An 18,875-nucleotide genomic window follows, 5' to 3' on the forward strand; every position below is an offset into this window, starting at 1 on the left:
GAGATGCAAATCAAAACCACGATGAGGTACCACCCTCCACCAGCCAGAATGGCCATCATCCAAAAGTCTACAAACAAGAAGTGCTAGAGAGGGTGTGGAGAAAAAGGAACCCTAGTACACTGTTGGTGGGACTGTCAATTGGTGCAACCACTGTGGAAAGCAGTATGGAGATTCCTCAGAAAACTAAACATAGAACTACCGTTTGATCCAGCAATCCCACTCCTGGGCATCTATCCAGAGAAAACCACGACTCGAAAAGACACATGTACTCCGATGTTCATTGCAGCACTATTTGCAATAGCAAAGACATGGAAACAACCTAAATGTCCACTGACAGAGGAGTGGATCCAGAAGATGTGGTACATATACACAATGGAATATTACTCAGCCATTAAAATGAACGAAACACCAGCATTTTTAGCAACCTGGATGGACCTAGAAACTATCATGCTAAGTGAAGTCAGCCATACAATGAGACACCAACATCAAATGCTTTCACTGACATGTGGAATCTGAAAAAAGGACAGACGGAACTTCTTTGCAGAACAGATGCTGACTCACAGACATTGAAAAACTTATGGTCTCTGGAGGAGACAGTTTGGGGGGTGGGGGGATATGCCTGGGCTGTGGGATGGAAATCCTGTGAAATCAGATTGTTATGATCATTATACAACTAAAGATGTGATAAATTCATTTGAGTAATAAAAAAATGGAAAAAATCCCATTAATAATAATCCCATCACCTTCCTTAATAAAAGATCTTGTGGGCTAAAGCCTAGGGGCCTTTGTGCCTTTGTTCTTCGGATTGAGTGCCTTCTGGTCCCCCACTTTCTAAACGTAAGTGTCTTGTGTGTTCTGTTACACCACGCGGCCGTGCCATCCCTCTTACAGGATTCCCCATTTCCCTGCAGCACTGGACACGGCAAACTTCCTTTGCAGCTGCAGCAAGGAGGGTCATAACTCAGCCTCACTCAGGCTCTACCCCTAAAGGTGGAGGACAGGACCTGCAGGCTAGGAGCACGGCATACCTGTGCAGGTCAAACCTGGTGCAAAAGACATCCTTAAACAAAGTCTTCCAGCTTCCCTGGGCTCAACCTCTTGGGTACCTCCCTGGCTCTGCTTTCCTCTTCTATGTCCCCAAAGGGGCCACACCATCCATACCAGAAGCTTTGTCAAAGCCTGCAGCCCCAGCAGGACTTATCAGAGTGGAGCAAGAAAACTATGGTAATACAGGCTTCTTACACGTACACTTGCACATCCAGAGTACTGAGCTGAATGGGAACTCAATTTCTAGAAGCCTAGCCTCTTGGCCCAGCAGTTCTTATTTTCCATCTAAGCCCTCTCTACTGCTTTCCTGCACAACATCTCACTTCCTCACTAGCTGGTAGGTGCTGAGGATGGTGAAGGACCTACTTCAAGATAATGAGAACCCAGGGGTTTTAAGGAAGGTTGTGAGGCTAGGTCTAATCAGAAGTGCTGGGAGCTTCCCGTGGTGGGGAGCAGGGGGTCCGATGGAAGACTAACCATTGGAGGTGGTGTCATGAAAAATTTCCTATAAGTTATAGAATATGATTTGGGACCTGAAAATCAGAGAATTTAATAGAAAAGGGAAAGAAGAGCACTCTGAGCAGAGTAAGAGCAGTAGCAAAAACAGTGGACCAAAAGTAGGTGGTGTGTTTGGAGAGCAGAGAATAATTGGGAATGCTCTGTAGAGTTTGGGGAAAGGTTTAAGTCAGCGTTTTTTGGTTTTTTTTTTTAATTATAGTTGATTATTTACAATGTTGTGTCAATTTCTGCCGTGCCGTACAGCAGTGATCCAGTCACACATCTATATACATTCTTTCTCTTTCTTACACTATCTTCCATCATGGTCTATTCAAAGAGACTGGATTAGACCAATCCTTTTTTTTTTTAGGGCCACACCTGCAGCATATGAAAGTTCCAGGCTGGGGGTCAAATCAGAGCTACAGCTACTGGCCTACACCAGAGCCACAGCAATGCGGGATCTGAGCCGCGTCTGTGACCTACCCCACAGCTCATGGTAATGCCCGATCCTTAACCCACTGAGTGGGGCCAGGGGTCGAACCCACATCCTCATGGCTACCAGTTGGGTTCTTAACCTGCTAAGCCACAAGCTACACCAGTGCTTTTTTATAGAACCTTCTATGACGATAGAAATCTTGCCATCTGATACTGTAAATAATAGAGTCAACAGCCACATGTGGCTACTGAGCATTTGAAATGCGACTAGTATGACTGAGGAACTGAATGCTTTATTTTTAATTTTTAAAATTAAAAATTTCAGGATCTGGAGTTCCCGTCGTAGCGCAGTGGTTAACGAATCCGACTAGGAACCATGAGGTTGCGGGTTCGGTCCCTGCCCTTGCTCAGTTGGTTAACGATCCGGTGTTGCTGTGAGCTGTGGTGTAGGTTGCAGACGCGGCTCGGATCCCGCGTTGCTGTGGCCCTGGCGTAGGCCGGTGCCTACAGCTCCGATTAGACCCCTAGCCTGGGAACCTCCATATGCCTCAGCAGCGGCCCAAGAAATGGCAAAAAGACAAAAAAAAAAAAATTCAAGATCTGACATTGCCACAAGCTGCAGTGAAGGTTGCAGATATGGCCCAGATCTGGCATTGCTGTGGTTGTGGCTGTGGCATAGACTGGCAGCTACAGCTCCAATTCTACCTCTAGTCCAGGAACTTCCATATGCTAAAGGTACCAAAAATAAAAGAAAAAGAAAAATTTTTTAATTTATTTTTGTCTGCCGCATGTGGAAATTCTCAGGCCCTTGCCACAGCAGTGACGACACTGGGTCCTTAACGGCTAGGCCCACCAGGGAGCTCCAATGAAGTTGTAATTTAATTTTAGTTAATCTGAATTTAAATTTAATTAATTCTACAAGCTAGAGGAAGATAATGTTTATGACATTAACTATGAGGGAAAGGATCAGGTCTCATCATCACTGTAACTGACACCTGCCATAGTGACTGAAGGATAAAGCTGACTGAATATATAAAAGTTTGGTTTTCCCCCATTAATGAGTGGAAGGCCAGTGAAGAATTTAAAGAAGGAAGTGACAGGGCCAATATGGCCAGGTTAATTTACTGGAGAGGAGTAAAAACTGGAATCAAGGAGATCCGCTGAAAGTGCTTGTCCTTTCCCAAGCAAACAACGGGGCCTGATCCAAGACAGGGACAGTAAAATGAGAAGGAAGGGGATGACTTCAAGGTGTAGAGAAGTAGAATCAACAGGCTCTGGCATCTGACTGGCTACAGGCACACAGAGAGAAAAAGGAGTCAGGAGTTCTTTCCTGTTTACTGAGTTCCTAGCTCAGCTGGCATGGTTCTACGTGTAAGGAAGGTAACAATTCCAGCCCCATGTCTCAGTGGATCTGACGTTCTAATGGAATGGGACAATAACAAATATTGACATACTGACATTGATATTCCTATTTATTTGTCAGGTGGCCAAAGTTCTACGGAGAAAAATAAAAAGATTAAGGGGATAGAGAGCTTGGGAGAATGGAGGGTGGCCTGAGAAAGCTTTTCACTGGGAAAGGGACCTGTAGGGACAGACTGAATGGGCGGGTGAGTTACACAGGTACCTGGCAGATGGAACAGCAAATGCAAAGTCCTCAAGGCAAGAGCAAGCTTTCTTTGACAACAAAGTGGAAGGAGACTAGAGGGGCTGGAATGGGCTGAAAAAAAGAGGGCCCGAGAGGTAAAAGGAAGCTGGATGATGTCAGGCCTGTGGACCATTTTAAGAACTTTGGTTTCTTACTTTTGGCTTAGACAGGAACCCACTGAAACATTTTACACTGCAAAATGGCATGCGATTTACATTTAAAAGAATCATTCACAGAAAATGGACTAAATGGATGGGAGGGTGGGGGCAGGGAGACCAGTGAGTAGGTTACTGCAGTAATCCTGGCAAGGGGTGAGGAGAGCTTGCATTGGGGTGATGTGGTCGTGGGAGAGGTGATGAGAACTGATCAGATTCTAGATATTCTCTGTAGGTAGAGCTGACAGGATTTGCTGATTTTAGGTGTAAATAAATAAATAAAAAGGCCAAGATGATGCTAAGGTTTTTGGCTTGAGCAACTAGAAGTACGAAGTTGCCATTTTTTAACACAAGGAACTGTGAGAGGAGCAGGTTTGGACGGACCAATTATGAGCTCTGTTTTACCTTAATTCTTGACATGATTATCATACATCCAGTAGACATGCTGAATGTCCATTAGACATTTGACCCTGGAGTCCAGAGAAAGGCCAAATGTAGAAATATAAAATCGGAAGTTAACTGATGTCCAGTTAATATTTAAAGCTCTGATACTAGGTAAGATAGGAAGAAAAAAGGTCCAAGACCTGAGCCTGGGTGGGCTCTGATGACTAGAAACCAGGAAGACGAAAAGAATAAAAGAAAGGAGTCTGCAAAGGCGACACCAGTGGGATAGAAGGAAAAAAAGAAAATTGAGCTTCACTGGAAGCCCGGTGAAAAAATTATACCAAGAAAGAAGGTGAGAACAACAGACAGTCAAATGCTACTAAGAGGTCGTGTGGTACAAGGAACGAGAACTGTCCATTGGATGTGGCATTAAGAGAGATCATTTGAAGTCTCATGGAGGACATGAAAGCTTGCCTGGAATAGGTTCAAGAGAAAACAGAAGGAAAGGAAGTGGAGGCAGAAGAGCCATCTCTTTCAATAAGTTTTGTTGCAAAAGAACAGAGAGGAGTTCCTGTCGTGGCGCAGTGGTTAACGAATCCGACTAGGAACCATGAGGTTGTAGGTTTGATCCCTGGCCTCATTCAGCAGGTTAAGGATCCGGCGTTGCCGTGAACTGTGGTATAGGTTGCAGACTCGGCTGGGATCTGGCGTTGCTGTGGCTGTGGTGTAGGCCGGTGGCTACAGCTCCGATTAGACCCCTAAGCCTGGGGATCTCCATACGCCACGGGTGTGGCCCTAGAAAAGACAAAAAAAAAAAAAAAAGCAAAAAAACCCAGAGAAATGGAGCTAGAAGTGGATATGGAATACAGCTAGGGTTGTTTGCTTTGAATGTGTGAGAAATTACAGCATGTTTTATAGTGACGGGAATAACCCAGCTGAGGAAGACTAATACGGCAGGGACATAGGAGACAACTGCACAGAAGCAATGATCTCGAGTGGGAGAGATGGGATGGGAACAACACCCAAGTCCTGGAGGTGAATTACAGGAGATCACAGATGGTTCGTTCATACCTGGGGAAGGCAGAGCACAAAGGTACAGGAATGACCCCTAGGATTCTACTGTGAGGTGAAGTGGTACTATTCATAGACACTTTCAATTAGAGTTTTTTATTTTTATTTTTGGCCACGCCCACAGCATGCAGAAGTTCCCAGGCCAGGGACTGAACCTAAGCCACAGCAGTGACATGGCCAAATCCTTAACTGCTAGTCCACCAGGGACTCCTAGTTTTATTTTTATAACTACCCTGTCAGTTAAATAAAATTGATTTTATTTTCCATATTATATAGAAGAGAAGCTAGAATGCCTGAGAGGTTATGAGATTCAGCCAAGGCCACTGGGTGGGATAAGAACCCAAATGTTCCATTTTACTGCCCATAGAAGTTTCCATTAAACTGCCTTCCCCTGGTTACTGCCATCAATGGGGGAATGAATAACAAATCCCGGGGTAGAAAGGGGCCAATTTACAGAGTTAGAGGGAGTTCCCTGGTACCTCAGCAGATTAAGGATCTGGCCTTGTTACTGCTGTGGCATGGGTTCAGTCCCTAGGCCTGGGAACTTCCCTAAAAGTATTACACAAGAAGGCACCAGATATGTTAGAAATCAGGGAGGAAAAACCCTCAGAATTCAGAGGAGAAAAGACACAGAAGAAACGAATTCTGAAAATAAAGGTCAGAGATACGGAGGAGAGATCCAGAAGGCCTAAAATACGTATAAAAGTGGAGAATAAAACAGAACAGCTAGAGGAAAAAAAAATGAATAAAAGGTAATAAAAGAATGTTCTCTGGAAGAAATGAAATATTTGAATCTTTAAATTAAAAAGAATCCCTGAGAGCTTATAAAAATTCACAGAAGGCCACACCCGGATGCATCCTGCTAACAGTCCAGACATTTTTACTTCGCCACAGGACACTCATTATCCTTAAACAGCCATAGACTATTTAGGACTCAGCAGGCAAAGTTCCCTTTGGGGGCTTTGTATGTTCTGACCAGCACGCTCTTCCTCAAGGCAGTCAGAGAGCTCACTTTTTCCCTCCTTGAAGGTTTCTGCTTAACCCGCATCCCTGTAACCAAGCTATTACAACATCCCCTTTGCCAGGCACTCCAGCCCTCTCTGCTTTGCTTTTCCTCACAGCTCTCAGTGCCACTAAACGTTCTATTATAGATTTGTCAATCATTTGACTCTTCCCACTACACTTACACAGGGATCTTGTCAGTTTTGTTCATTATTAACTCCCCAGGACATAAAATACCACGTGGGAGGCACTCAAACACTGCCATGAGCGTACAAGATCGCAACGAAAACCTTAAGAGGTTATCAAAGTAGAAATTTCTATAGCCTATTTTTTTCGTACCATAAGCCAGAAAGAATTGATAAAATATTTAATACAAAAATAAAATAAGGAATTCCTTTGTGGTGCAGTGGGTTAAAGAATTCAGCCTTGTCACTGCAGCAGCCTCGGTGGCTGCTGTGGCATGGATTTGATCCCTGGCCCAGGAACTTCCACATGCTGCAGGCATAGCCAAAAAACAAAAACAAAAATCCCCCAAACTATAAAATATTTCAGACAAATAGAATGTATTTATATTTTGTGGATACACAACACACAATGCAGAAAAATACAAAGAAAAAACCCTAAATTTGGGAAGATTTTGAAAATTCTAGCTCCAAATACTAAAATCAAAATGAAAAGGCAAATGATAAAATGGAAACACATCTCTAATTCACAAGTCAGATAAACAACAAAAATGTTTTTCTGGGGAGGACTGAAAGGATTTTCAACTGAATTTTTACATTTGTCTCTAAGTAATTATGGGGGAATCTCTTTTTCTGTATTTTTGAGTTTTCCCTTAAGCATGTTTTGTTTTTGTTTTTGTCTTTGTCTTTTTGGGGCCACACCCGTGGCATATGGAGGTTCCCAAGCTGAGGGTCGAATGGGAACTGTAGCCACCAGCCTATGCCACAGCCACAGCAACACGGGATCCTTAACCCACTGAGCAAGGTCAGGGATTGAATCTGCGTCCTCAAGGATGCTAGTCAGATTCGCTTCCACTGAGCCACGACAGGAACTCCAAGCATATGTTTTATAATCATAAATAATACTATTAGTTCCTTCCTCCTCATGGGATGGAGCAGAATATAAAGGGAAATATGAATGGAGTGATGAGTGAGAGTGAAGGGCCCTTGGGAACTGCTATGCTGCAAGAGCTGAATTTCCTCCATAGTTTTTTTTTTTTTTTTTTTTTTTGGCTATTTCTTTGGGCCGCTCCCGCGGCATATGGAGGTTCCCAGGCTAGGGGTCGAATCGGCGCTGTAGCCACCGGCCTACACCAGAGCCACAGCAATGCGGGATCCGAGCCACATCTGCAACCTACACCACAGCTCACGGCAACACCGGATCCTTAACCCACTGAGCAAGGGCAGGGACCGAACCCGCAACCTCATCGTTCCTAGTCGGATTCGTTAACCACTGCGCCACGACAGGAACTCCTCCTCCATAGTTTTAAAGCCTTTGAGGAGTTCCTGTCATGGCTCAGTGGTTAATGAATCTGAGTAGGAACGATGAAGTTGCGGGTTCGATCCCTGGCCTTACTCAGTGGGTTAAGGATCTGGCGTTGCCGTGAGCTGTGGTATAGGCCGCAGACACGGCTCGGATCCCGCGTTGCCGTGGCTGTGGTGTAGGCTGGCAGTGCAGCTCTGATTAGACCCTCAGCCTGGGAACCTCCATATGCCGCAGGAGCGGCCCTGGAAAAGACAAAAAAGAAAAAAAAAAAAAAAAGCCTTTGAGGGGCATCTTCTCAAACAATAACTTAAGGCTCCTGACCTCCTCACAGAGGAGCTGAGCTTTCTTCTGAAAGGCTTCCTGCTTCCTTGGTCTCCTCACTCACCTATGCACAGGCTTCCTGTCAACTTCCTTTCACGGTCCAGGATGTCTTCTTTGCCTCAAAAGAAATCACATCTAATTTACAGAAGCAACTTCCTACACAGAGAAAAAGAAATGGGTCTCAGTGAGTGTGGTAGACATTATTAATTTGATTACTAATGTTTCACCATTACCTAGTTTTTTAAGTAATACGCGGTATATGGAAGTTCCCAGGCTAGGGGTCCAATCAGAACTGCAGTTGCCAGCCTACGCCACAGCTCAGGGCAACGCCAGATTCTTAATCCACTGAACAAGGCCAAGGATCAAACCCATATCCTCATGGATACTAGCTGGGTTCATAACATAACCCTGTGAGCCACAACAGGAACTCCTCAAGCATCCAGTCTTCCTCTCCTCTGGGGCATGTAGAAGATGACACTTTTCAGCCCCGTGCAGTTAGGTTATGATCATCGGAAATATGAGCTGAGGTGATGTCTGGGGCACTGGAAAGACTGCATAATTCTCGAATCTATTCCCACTTTGGCAGCCAAGGAAGCTGTGCGTTTCAGATGGCACAGCTACTGGATGGTGGCGTCTCCTTTGGTTTGGGACCTTGCCTGTGCTGATGCATAATGGACAGCAGCACGAGCAAGAAATAAAAAGTGGTTATGTTGTAGGGAGCTCCCTGGTCATCTAGTGGTTAGGATTGGCGCGTTCACTGCTACAGCCCAGGTTCAATCCCTGGTTCTGGGAACTGAGAATCCACATGAGGCCATGGCTGAAAAAAAAAAAGTTATTTTGTAAACCACTGAGATTTGGGGGTTTGCTACCACAGTATAACAACTTGTCCTAATTAATATGCTAATTCACCTATAAGGACTACATAAAAATTCAGACTCAGGGCCTGGGTCAATATGAGAAAGAATAACTTTTCGTTTTTTTTCTTTTTATGGCCACACCTGCAGCATATGGAAGTTACTGGCCTAGGGGTTGAATAAGAGTTGCAGCTGCTGGCCTGCGCCACAGCCACAGCAATGCCAGATCCAAGCCTGAGTCTGCAACCTACACCACAGCTCATGGCAATGCTGGATCCTTAATGCACTGAACGAACAGGGATTGAACCTGCATCCTCATGGATACTATGTCAGGTTCTTAACCCACTGAGCCACAACAGGAATTCCAAGAAAGAATAATTTTGAAAAAGTCACAGGAAGCTTCAGAAATAACAGAGCCAAGCTGTCCATTCCCAACTGTATGCATCTCAAAGGGATTTTTCACAAACCCACAATGTGAAACAAAAGGCTCTAAAAAGGCAGATTACGAGTTACGGCACAAGTTGAACTTGACCTAGCACAAAAATGCTTTTTTTTTTTTTTTTTTGGACACACCCAAGGCATATGGAAGTTTCCAGGCCTGGGACTAAACCTTCGCCGAAGCTGTGACCCGAGCCGCTACATAGAGAATGCTAGATCCTTAACCTGCTGCACCATAAGAGAACTCCTTAAATGAGTATTTTTAAAATCTGTGAAATGTAAGCTATTCCCAAAAAGCAGATCAAAGAGAAAATACTGTCTTTTTTTAACAGTCTTCCTTTGAACATGAAATAATAGCTCAGGATATTCTAAAAATAGTTTTTTACAGAATAGATTTTGTTGTTTTTGTCAGCTCCCAATAGTTGCAAACTTCTCGATTTGGTAACTACATTTATGTGTGCCGGAGACCTGCCTGGAAAGGAACTAAAAGTCACTTAGGCCAAGTGCTGTGTATAAGTGATGCTTCCTTTCAGCTCTTCTTGCCAGATAAGCTTTATTATGTTTCCACACCTGCTGTATGTGCCTCAGTGTTCTCCAAACAGCTATAGAATCATCTCACCCCTCTGGTCATATTTTGGATTTGTGATGATTAGAATGAAAATTGAAGGAAGCATAGGTGACTCAATTTACCTCCACAGAAGTACTTACAGGATCAGTTTGACTTACATGTCATATGACATGGCAATGACTGCTCTGGTCACACTAATACCTTCCTCTTACGAATTCTCACAGCATACTATCAGGGTAAACTAGTGTCCTTTATCACATTTTACTCTGGACAACTGCATACAAGTTTTATCTCCCCCAGTACATTATTTGTAATTTAAAAATAGAGATTCTCAGAGTTCCCTGGTGGCCTAGCAGTAAAGGATCTGGTGTTGTAACTGCTGTGGTGTGGGTCCAGTCCCTGGCCCAGGAACTTCCACATACCACAGGTGCAGCAAAAAAAAAGAAAAAAAGAGAGAGAGAGAGAGACTCTCACTCTTTTTTTTTTTTTTTTTTTTTTTTTTTAAGGGCTGCACCTGCGGCATATGGAAATTCCCAGGCTAGGGGTTGAACTGGAGCTACAGCTGCTGACCTACACCACAGCCACAGCAACGGGGGATCCGAGCCAGTCTTCAACCTACACCATAGCTCACAGCAACGCCAGATTGCTGACCCACTGAGCAAGGCCAGGGATTGAACCCACATCCTCAGGGATACTATTTGGATTCATTTCCACTGTGCGGGAACTCCTGAGACTGTCACTCTTTAAAAAGTATTTTGTCTCTGTGAGTTCTAGATTAGGATTTTGTGTTTGCAAATTCTTAATCAATGTCTAATGCCTAACCCAAAGGAATTCACTATAAGAATATGTCAGGTTGTATGAACAAGTCTACTTTTGGGACAATTTCACAGTTAAAATACAGAAATATAAATACTCTTTAGTAGACAGAAAAGTGAATAAATTAAGGTGCATCACAACAATGAAATACTACATATTGACTTGAAAAAATAACAGTAACATAGTCAATGCAGTATTTGATGAGGCAGGCAGGTTACAGAATTTACATGAAAGTGATACTACCCTATAAAATCCCACAGAAAATATCTGAAATACAGCCATCAAAATATTAAGAAAAAATATTAAGAATACTTATCTTGGAGTTCCTGTTGTGGCTCATGAGGTTGCAGGTTCGATCCCTGGCCTTGCTCAGTGGGTTAAGGATCCGGTGTTGCCGTGAGCTGTGATATAGGTCGCAGATGGGGCTTGGATCCCGTGTTGCTGTGGCTGTGGCATAGGCCAGTGGCTACAGCTCCGATTCGACCCCTAGCCTGGGAACCTCCATATGCCATGGGAGTGGCCTTAGAAAAAGGCAAAAAGACAAAAAAAAAAAAAAAAAAAAAAAAGGAAAAAAGAATACTTATCTTTAGAGAGAAGAATTACATTTTGAGCAGTTTCTAGATTTTTGCATTAAGCTTATATATTTCATAATAAAAAACCAATACTTTCCATTGTGTTTCCATTTAAACAAAAATAAATAACTAGAGTTGCAGTGGCTGTTGCAAAGACCAGGAGCTGCAGTTCTGATTCAACCCTGGGAACTTCCATATGCAGCAAGTGTGGTTCTAAAAAGCAAAAAAAAAAAAAAGAAAAAAAGATGAGGGAGCTCCCATTGTGGCTCTGCAGGTTAAGAACCCAACAATGTCTCCATGAGGATGCAGCCTCAATCCCTGGATTCAGAGGGTTAAGCTGCAGCATAGTCACAGATGTGGCTCTGACGTGGTCTTGCCATGGCTGTGGTGTAGGCTGGCAGCTGCAGCTCTGCTTTGACCCCTAGCCCGAGAACTTTCATACGATGCAGGTTTGGCCTTAAAAAGAAAAAAAATGGTAAAATTAAAAAAAATTTTTTGTATGGGATCTTTGTAAAATTTGAGTATCTTCTAATTTGTCATTTTCTGTGTTGTATCATTACAGCATTTTCATTGTTCTGGTTAACTCGCTGTAAGTATGCATTTATTAGTGAGTAATATTCCATCATATGAATGTAACATGTGATGGAAAACTTCCTCCTCTACTTCCCTACTGGTGGGCACAAACATCTCAAAGGCTATTACCCAGCATTACTGTCTTTGATTTCAGACGTGTGGTTCAAAATTTTCAAGGGTCATGAAACTCTTTGAAAGTCTTATGAAATCATAAACATTCTCCCAAGGGGGGGAAAAAAAAATCAAGTAAAAAGTATCTGCAAAAACTGCCCCAAATTTCATGGGGTCTGCAGAGCCCTAAAGTTTAAGGGTGAGAGCCAGGATCTCCCTTAAAACCCTGCTGTGACCATTTATTAACAAGTATCAAGTACCACTAGCTAATATTCTTTTATCTTTCATAACTTATCAGAAGAACAGGGACTTGGCCTGAAACAAATTTAAGACCCCCTACCCAAAATGCCCTATATCAAATCAGATCTGGTCACTAAACAAACTCTTATCCCACCCAGATTTGTGATTCTAGATCTCTGAAATAGGTCCCAATCACATTCTTTTTTTTTTTTTTTTTTTTTTTTTTGTCTTTTCTTGGGCCGCTCCCGCGGCATATGGAAGTTCCCAGGCTAGGGGTCCAATCAGAGCTGAAGCCGCTGGCCTACACCAGGGCCACAGCAACCAGGGATCCGAGCCGCGTCTGCAACCTACACCACAGCTCACGGCAACGCCGGATCGTTAACCCACGGAGCAAGGCCAGGGATCGAACCTGCAAGCTCATTGTTCCTAGTCGGATTCGTTAACCACTGCGCCATGACGGGAACTCCCCCAATCACATTCTTACTCTTAAAAGCCAGAAACAGCAAAAGACCTTGTTCATCAACCTATACATCATGAAAATCAGAGATATCAATGAGTGTCACATGAGCCGGGTTATGAATCAGCAAATCGCAACCCTCCAAAAGATGTAGAGCTTATGTAAACAGAACGCTTTGGTGCAGAACTAGTGTAAAGGAGAAACTGAACAATTTGACAGTAAAAAATGAGTATCAGGAAACTAGCTGTAATAGACGTTAAAATGTACCGTAAGCCTCTATAATGAAAAGTGTGGTAGTAATGCATAAAGAGACAAACTGGAAGAAAACAGAAGCCCTAGAAGCAGAACCAAGCATGTACGGAAATTTAGTATATGATAGCATTTCAAATCACTGGCACAAATTTTTTTTTTTTTCTTTTTAGGGCCACATCTGCAGCATATGTAAGTTCCTAGACTAGGGGTCTAATCGGAGCTACAACTGCCAGCCTATGCCACAGCCACAGCCATGAGGCATTCAAGCCGCGCGTGTGCGACCTGCTCCACAGCTCACGGCAACACTGAATCCCTGACCTACTGAGCGAGGCCAGGGATTGAACCTGCATCCTCAGAGATACTAGTTGGACTTGTTTCTGCTAAGCCAGACAGGAACTCCCAGAGATTAAAATTTTTCGTAAATGGTTCTGGAAAAACTGGATAGCCATTTTGAAAATATAAAATTAAATCCATAACCCCATTCCATACACAAAATTACATTCCAAATGGCTCAGGGTGCTAAATGTAAAAAATTAAATTGTTGACTAAAAAAAAAAATATAGGCACAACGTAAAAGTTGAGAGTTAAGTTTTATTTGGGGCAAAATGAGGACTTAAGCCTGGGAGGCAGCATCTCAAGTAACCCTGAGAAATCTGCTCAGAGGATGCAAAGGTCTGGGCTCACCCAAATCATTCATTTGATATGCATCTCTGCTATCTGGGGCCAATATCCTGGGTTTCCACATCCTGAGTTTCCTTAGGGCTCATCCTTTGGGAATGGCTGTAGTCTGAGGGCTGCTAGATAGCAGCTATTCTAGGTTTCCATCCTGAGTTCCTTCAGGGCTCACTGGCTTATCCTTGGAGGTGGCTGCAATTGTTGGTGACTGTGACACTTTTTGTTTACTGATATGGCAGGCAATATTTTATTTCTTAAAAACCATAGGTTATTAGGAGTTCCCATCATGGCTCAGTGGTTAGCGAACCCAAATGCGATCCATGAAGATGTGGGTTCAGTCCCGGGCCTCACTCAGTGGGTTAAAGATCCAGCGTTGCTGTGAGCTGTGGTGTAGGCTGGTAGCTGTAGCTCTGGTTTGACTCCCAGCCTGGGAACCTCCATATGCTTTGGGTGTGGCTCTTAAAAAACAAAACAAAACAAAAATCATACGGTTATTAGAAGATAACACAGGTAAATTCCCCTTTAATCCTTAGGCCGAGAAAAGCTTTCAAAATCCAGAAGCTGTAAAGGAAAATATTGGTAATCTACTACATAAAAATATTCAATGGCAAAAAAATACCACAAACGGGGAGTTCCTGTTGTGGCTCAGCAGTAACAAACTCGACTGGTATCCACAAGGATATGGGTTTGATCCCTGGTCTTGCTCAGTGGCTTAAGGATCCAGCATTGTCATGAGCCATGGAGTAGTCCCAGATTCAGCTCGGATCCTGAGTTTCTGTGGCTGTGGTGTAGGCTGTATCTCCCATTCAACTCCTAGCCTGGGAACCTCCATATGTTGCAGCTATGGCCCTAAAAAGACCAAACAAACAAAAAAACCCACCATAAATGAAGTCAAAAGACAACTGTCAAACCAGGAGATGATAACTTGCAATGAACATTACAGATGATGAGCTAGTATCCGAATATGAAAAGAATTCTTAACCACTGTGACAAAGTATCAAAAAAGCCGGAAAAACAAACAAACAAACAAAAAACAGTAAAAGTAAGTAAGAAAAAGAGATGGCTAATTCACACATACAAAAAAGGTGTAAAAATAGCCTTAAAGGATATGTGTGAAAATATGCCTATCAGCCTAATACTGGAAGTATTAGGCAAGAAAAAGAAGTAAAAGGCATTCAAATTGGAAAGAATGAGATAAAATGTATCTCTGTTCAGATGACATAATCTTATATATAGAAAACCCTGAAAAAGTCAAGAAGTAATAACAATCCCAGTAGCAATAAGCACATCTAATCTTGGTTTCTAAATATAATTTTCTAATAAAAGGAGCCAGTGATCCCTAGGAAACTTCTCATTACAGGACTGGGCCTGGGAAAGTACAATATCAACCTGGAACATCTTATGGTGCAGGAAAATAAAGAAGTACTAAAAAAAAAAATAAAACAAAGGGGATTTGTTGGAAGGACATAGGAGCCAATCCAAAGAGGTTCCCAGTGGCCAAATTTGGGACAATTTCAGTAATAAAGTAGTGACAGTAATGGATTATAACCTGTAATATATATTAACCCCCTCCCAGGAGTTCCCTTGTGGTGCAGTAGGTTAAGGATTTTGCATTGTTGCTGCAGTGGTTCAGGTCGCTGCTGTGGCAAGGGTTCAATCCCTGGCCCAGGAACTTACACAGGCCGTGGGCACAATCCCCCAAAAATTTAAAAAGTAAAATTCAGACTATACTTTTGTAAGTTAGTGAAAAAATTAAATGGGGAGAAGGAAAATCTATTTCTTTTTTTCTGTCTTTTCTAGGGCTGCACCTGAGGCATATGGAGGTTCCCAGGCTAGGGGTCTAATTGGAGCTGTAGCTGCCGGCCTACACCACAGCCACAGCAACTCGGGATCTGAGCCGCGTCAGTGACCTACACCACAGCTCACGGCAACTCTGGCTCCTTAATCCACTGAGCAAGGCCAGGGATTGAACCTGCAACCTCATAGTTCCTAGTTGGATTTGTTAACCACTGAGCCATGACGGGAACTCTGGAAAATCTATTTCTAACAGGATTCTAATTAATAAATGTAGAAGGAATAATGGAAGCCAAAAAAAAAAAAAAAAAATCACCATCTGGCAGATACTTGGTAATAAATTCTCAGGTAAGAATTAGCAATGCAGAGTTCCCGTTGTGGCTCAGAGGTTAACGAACTCGACTTAGCATCCATGTGGACACAGGTTCGATCCCTGGCCTCACTCATGGGTTAAGGATCTGGTGTTGCCAGGAGCTGTGGTGTAGGTCGAAGATGTGGCTTGGATCTGGCGTTGCTGTGGCTGTGCTGTAGGCCCGTAGCTACAGCTCCAATTAGACCCCTAGCCCGGGAACCTCCATAAGCTGCTGGTGTGGCCCTAAAAAGACAAAAGACAAAAAAAAAAAAGAAAAAGAAATAGAATTAGCAATGGATGCAGTTGGTGAAAGATTGATAAACAGCATATTTATAGGCAAAGTCTTTCTCCATAAGATACATTAACTATAAAGGGAAAAGAATGATTTTGCAGTGGAGAAACCTGGCAAATTAAAGTTAACACCGCTAACAATGAGACAAATTGATCTCATGGGACTCTCAATGAGATGCATTGAGAAGAATACATTCCTCTTGGGGTGGTCTTGCTTCAACTGCATAACCTGAATTTAATTATGGAGTATCAGACAACCTTGAATTGAGGAAGACTACATTGCAGAATTTACAAAATGGCCAGTTCTCAAGGTCATGGAAGACAAGGAAAGACTTAAGTGACTGTGCCAGTTTAAAGAAGACTAAGGAGAATTATCAATGGCAATATATGATCCTGGATTGGATCCTTATCCAGAAAGGACCCTAAAGACACCAATGAAATTTGAATAAGGTTTGTAGATTAGTGATTAATAATATATGAGTGTTAATCTAATTTTGACCATGTACTGTGATTATGTAAAATGGTAACCTATAGAGAAACTGGGTTAAGAGTATTTGGAGAAATCTTTTTTTGTAGCAGTTTTAAATCTAAAGCCAATTCAAATGTTTAAAAAATTGTAGATGAACATTAGGTGTGCAGGGAGCAAAGAGGGTGTGGGTCCTTCAGTTCACCTTCATGGCACTCAGAAATTTACTCAAAGGCAAATACCAGACACTAGTTTCTCCCGGGGCAGGGTGGTGGTGTCTTATCTGTGTTAAGTAAGAAGTTTCAGAAGGAGGAAAGAAAAGCACGTGTTGAAAGGAAATAACAAGCCCCAAATGGTGTCATTTGTCCCCACAATAACAAACCAAGACTTATTTCCAGTTTCAGGCTTTCTCAAGAATGTGTTAAATCTTTAAACAATCAATCTGGAATTTCCTGGTTAGCACCAGAGAGATAATTTGCATGATAAAACCCTAGCCGTTCCCCTCCCCTAAAAGGTGACCGGGCCTAAAACAATGCTTTCTGTTCTTTTGCTAGTAACTTCCTTGCCCCACTTTCCTACTGCCTATGAAAACTTTCAATTTTGTACATCTCCTTGGAGTATCTCTCCGTTTGCTAGATAGGATCCTGCCCGATTCATGAACTGTTAAATAAGGACAATTAATTTTCACGTTTATTTGGCTGAATTTTTTGTTTTGCTTTTTTAACACACGTAGAGAAAGAAGGGTTTCAGGGGAAGAAGAAAACTTGATGCACGGACAGCTTGGCTTCTGGATGTTCAACAATAGTTCTTTCCTTCTCCTTTCAATGTATGTCTTAGAGAAGAGTCAAGAAAAAGCAATCATGAGGAGCCAGGGCAGTTTTAATGGGTCATCGCCCACCCGTCCTACACAGGAGGAGGGAGGGCACAGAAGATGCCCAATCTCGGTGTTACAGATGCTCGCTGTTCAGGGCTATAATTTGTCAGAGCACTAGAGTCACAGGGACCTCACACCCACAAAATTGGTGCTGCACAAAATAGTGTCACACGGACACAACCACACATCCACTCTTAACACACACAGGACACAACTACACAATCATAGACACCTCCACACCCGTATACACAGGCACAATCACACCACTAACGCAGTTACACAATCTACTCACCACCATGACACACAAAGACACATTCAAAATAGCGCATCCTCAGCCCGTTCCCGCCAGCGCGCACAAACCCAAGGCTCTGGACACGCCCCGTCCCCGCCCCAGACTCCCAGACCCCTCACCTTCTGCCTCCCCTTGGTCGCGTCCGGGTCCCGGCGGAGCAAACGATCTCGCCACGACGTCAAGAGACACGTAACGCTGGGCCGCTGTGGACTCTGGGAAACGTAGTCCAGGACCAGACCAGCCAGAGACATGATGGCGTCCTCAAACCAGAAAGTCAGAGCTCGGCCTATATGACACTGCTTCAAAGAGGAGGGTTCCAGCTCCAAACGTCCACCAGGCTTGAGCTGATATCCCCCCAAGGTAGGACTACTTGACCTGAGAGCCTCATAATCAAAGGACGTGGCCGCAACATTCGTATAGGAAAGGCAGAAGGAGATACTGAGTGTCGACCCGCAAAGCATTAAGGGAAATGTAGTTCAAGGCCGGAAAAGCGGCATTGCTTTGATAGAAGGTAACCAGACACCAGCTTGGGCTTGGCCGCGGTGACCGTGCGGGCTGCGTCGCGGGGGTTTCTGGGAGTGCTCACTCGCCCTCTGAGTGCGCAGGCGCAGCATACCGAGTGGACATTTTGGTCTTTGTCCGCGGGTCAGTCCGGCCCCTGGGTCCACGTGGCGCGAAAATAGGAGGTGGGATGTGGACGTCTTGGGCCGATAGGGTCGGGGAGGTTGAGGGGAAGGATTCCGGATCTATTGGGGTGCGGCGCGAGGAAGGGGAGTGGGTTTTAGAGCTTCTAGTCTACGTGTGGGGTGGGGGTGGGGGCCTCTGAGGAGCGTTCGAGTGTGCGTGACCCTGAGTTTGACCGCAAGTTAGACTAAATGTTTGAGAACATTGAGGAAGAAACTGGGCTCAGGGTATGTATGGCTTGCGTCTAAGAGGGAGACCGGCATTGAGATAACGTCCGAGCGGCACTTCTCTTGTCGAAAGTGCTGATAATAACGGTGCCATCTTCCTGGAATACCTAATTTACTTGCAGATTGGAAGGGGGTTAAGCACCAAGTGGTAATTAATTTTAAAATATGCTTTTCTATAAAATACATTTCTTATTAATTAGGGTACAATGCAAATCATCGTGACTTATTGCTTTTTTTTTTTAAACAAGCAGAAATATTTCAAAGGAACTTTTTGTTATGGGGACCCTGTTTCA

General features: G+C 43.5%; 3 protein-coding genes across 14 annotated transcripts in view; 1 reads left to right on the forward strand and 2 right to left on the reverse strand.

The window, feature by feature from the left end:
- Positions 1–8,001, reverse strand: part of THAP8 (THAP domain containing 8) — a 160,417-nt gene extending 152,416 nt beyond the window's left edge. Inside the window, exon 1 of the mRNA XM_084960853.1 lies at positions 7,937–8,001. The gene's annotated coding sequence lies outside the window, so the exon portion shown is untranslated. The remainder of the gene's footprint in view (positions 1–7,936) is intronic.
- Positions 1–17,834, reverse strand: part of ZNF565 (zinc finger protein 565) — a 33,274-nt gene extending 15,440 nt beyond the window's left edge. Inside the window, exons 1-2 of one of the 2 annotated variants that reach the window (XM_021097171.2) lie at positions 17,791–17,834; positions 8,111–8,202 (exon numbers count right to left, since the gene is read on the reverse strand). The gene's annotated coding sequence lies outside the window, so the exon portion shown is untranslated. The remainder of the gene's footprint in view (positions 1–8,110; positions 8,203–17,790) is intronic. The other variant, XM_084960748.1, reaches the window with a different exon arrangement.
- Positions 1–18,875, forward strand: part of ZNF146 (zinc finger protein 146) — a 106,664-nt gene that overhangs the window by 38,400 nt on the left and 49,389 nt on the right. For 3 of the 11 annotated variants that reach the window (XR_014806121.1, XR_014806120.1, XM_003355870.6), the window contains exon 1: positions 18,267–18,357. The exons of 2 other annotated variants lie outside the window; for them this stretch is intronic. The gene's annotated coding sequence lies outside the window, so the exon portion shown is untranslated. Of the gene's footprint in view, positions 1–11,856; positions 11,884–17,238; positions 18,032–18,266; positions 18,358–18,482; positions 18,583–18,875 lie in introns of those variants that run through there. 6 more of the 11 variants (XR_002345320.2, XR_002345318.2, XR_014806119.1 and 3 more) reach the window with 5 other exon arrangements.

This window comes from Sus scrofa, chromosome 6 (assembly GCF_054392235.1).
Source record: "Sus scrofa isolate SSC_HxYL_T2T_F1_AM1 chromosome 6, Sscrofa_HxYL_maternal_Yorkshire_Landrace_v2.0, whole genome shotgun sequence".
NCBI classification, from domain to species: domain Eukaryota; kingdom Metazoa; phylum Chordata; class Mammalia; order Artiodactyla; family Suidae; genus Sus; species Sus scrofa.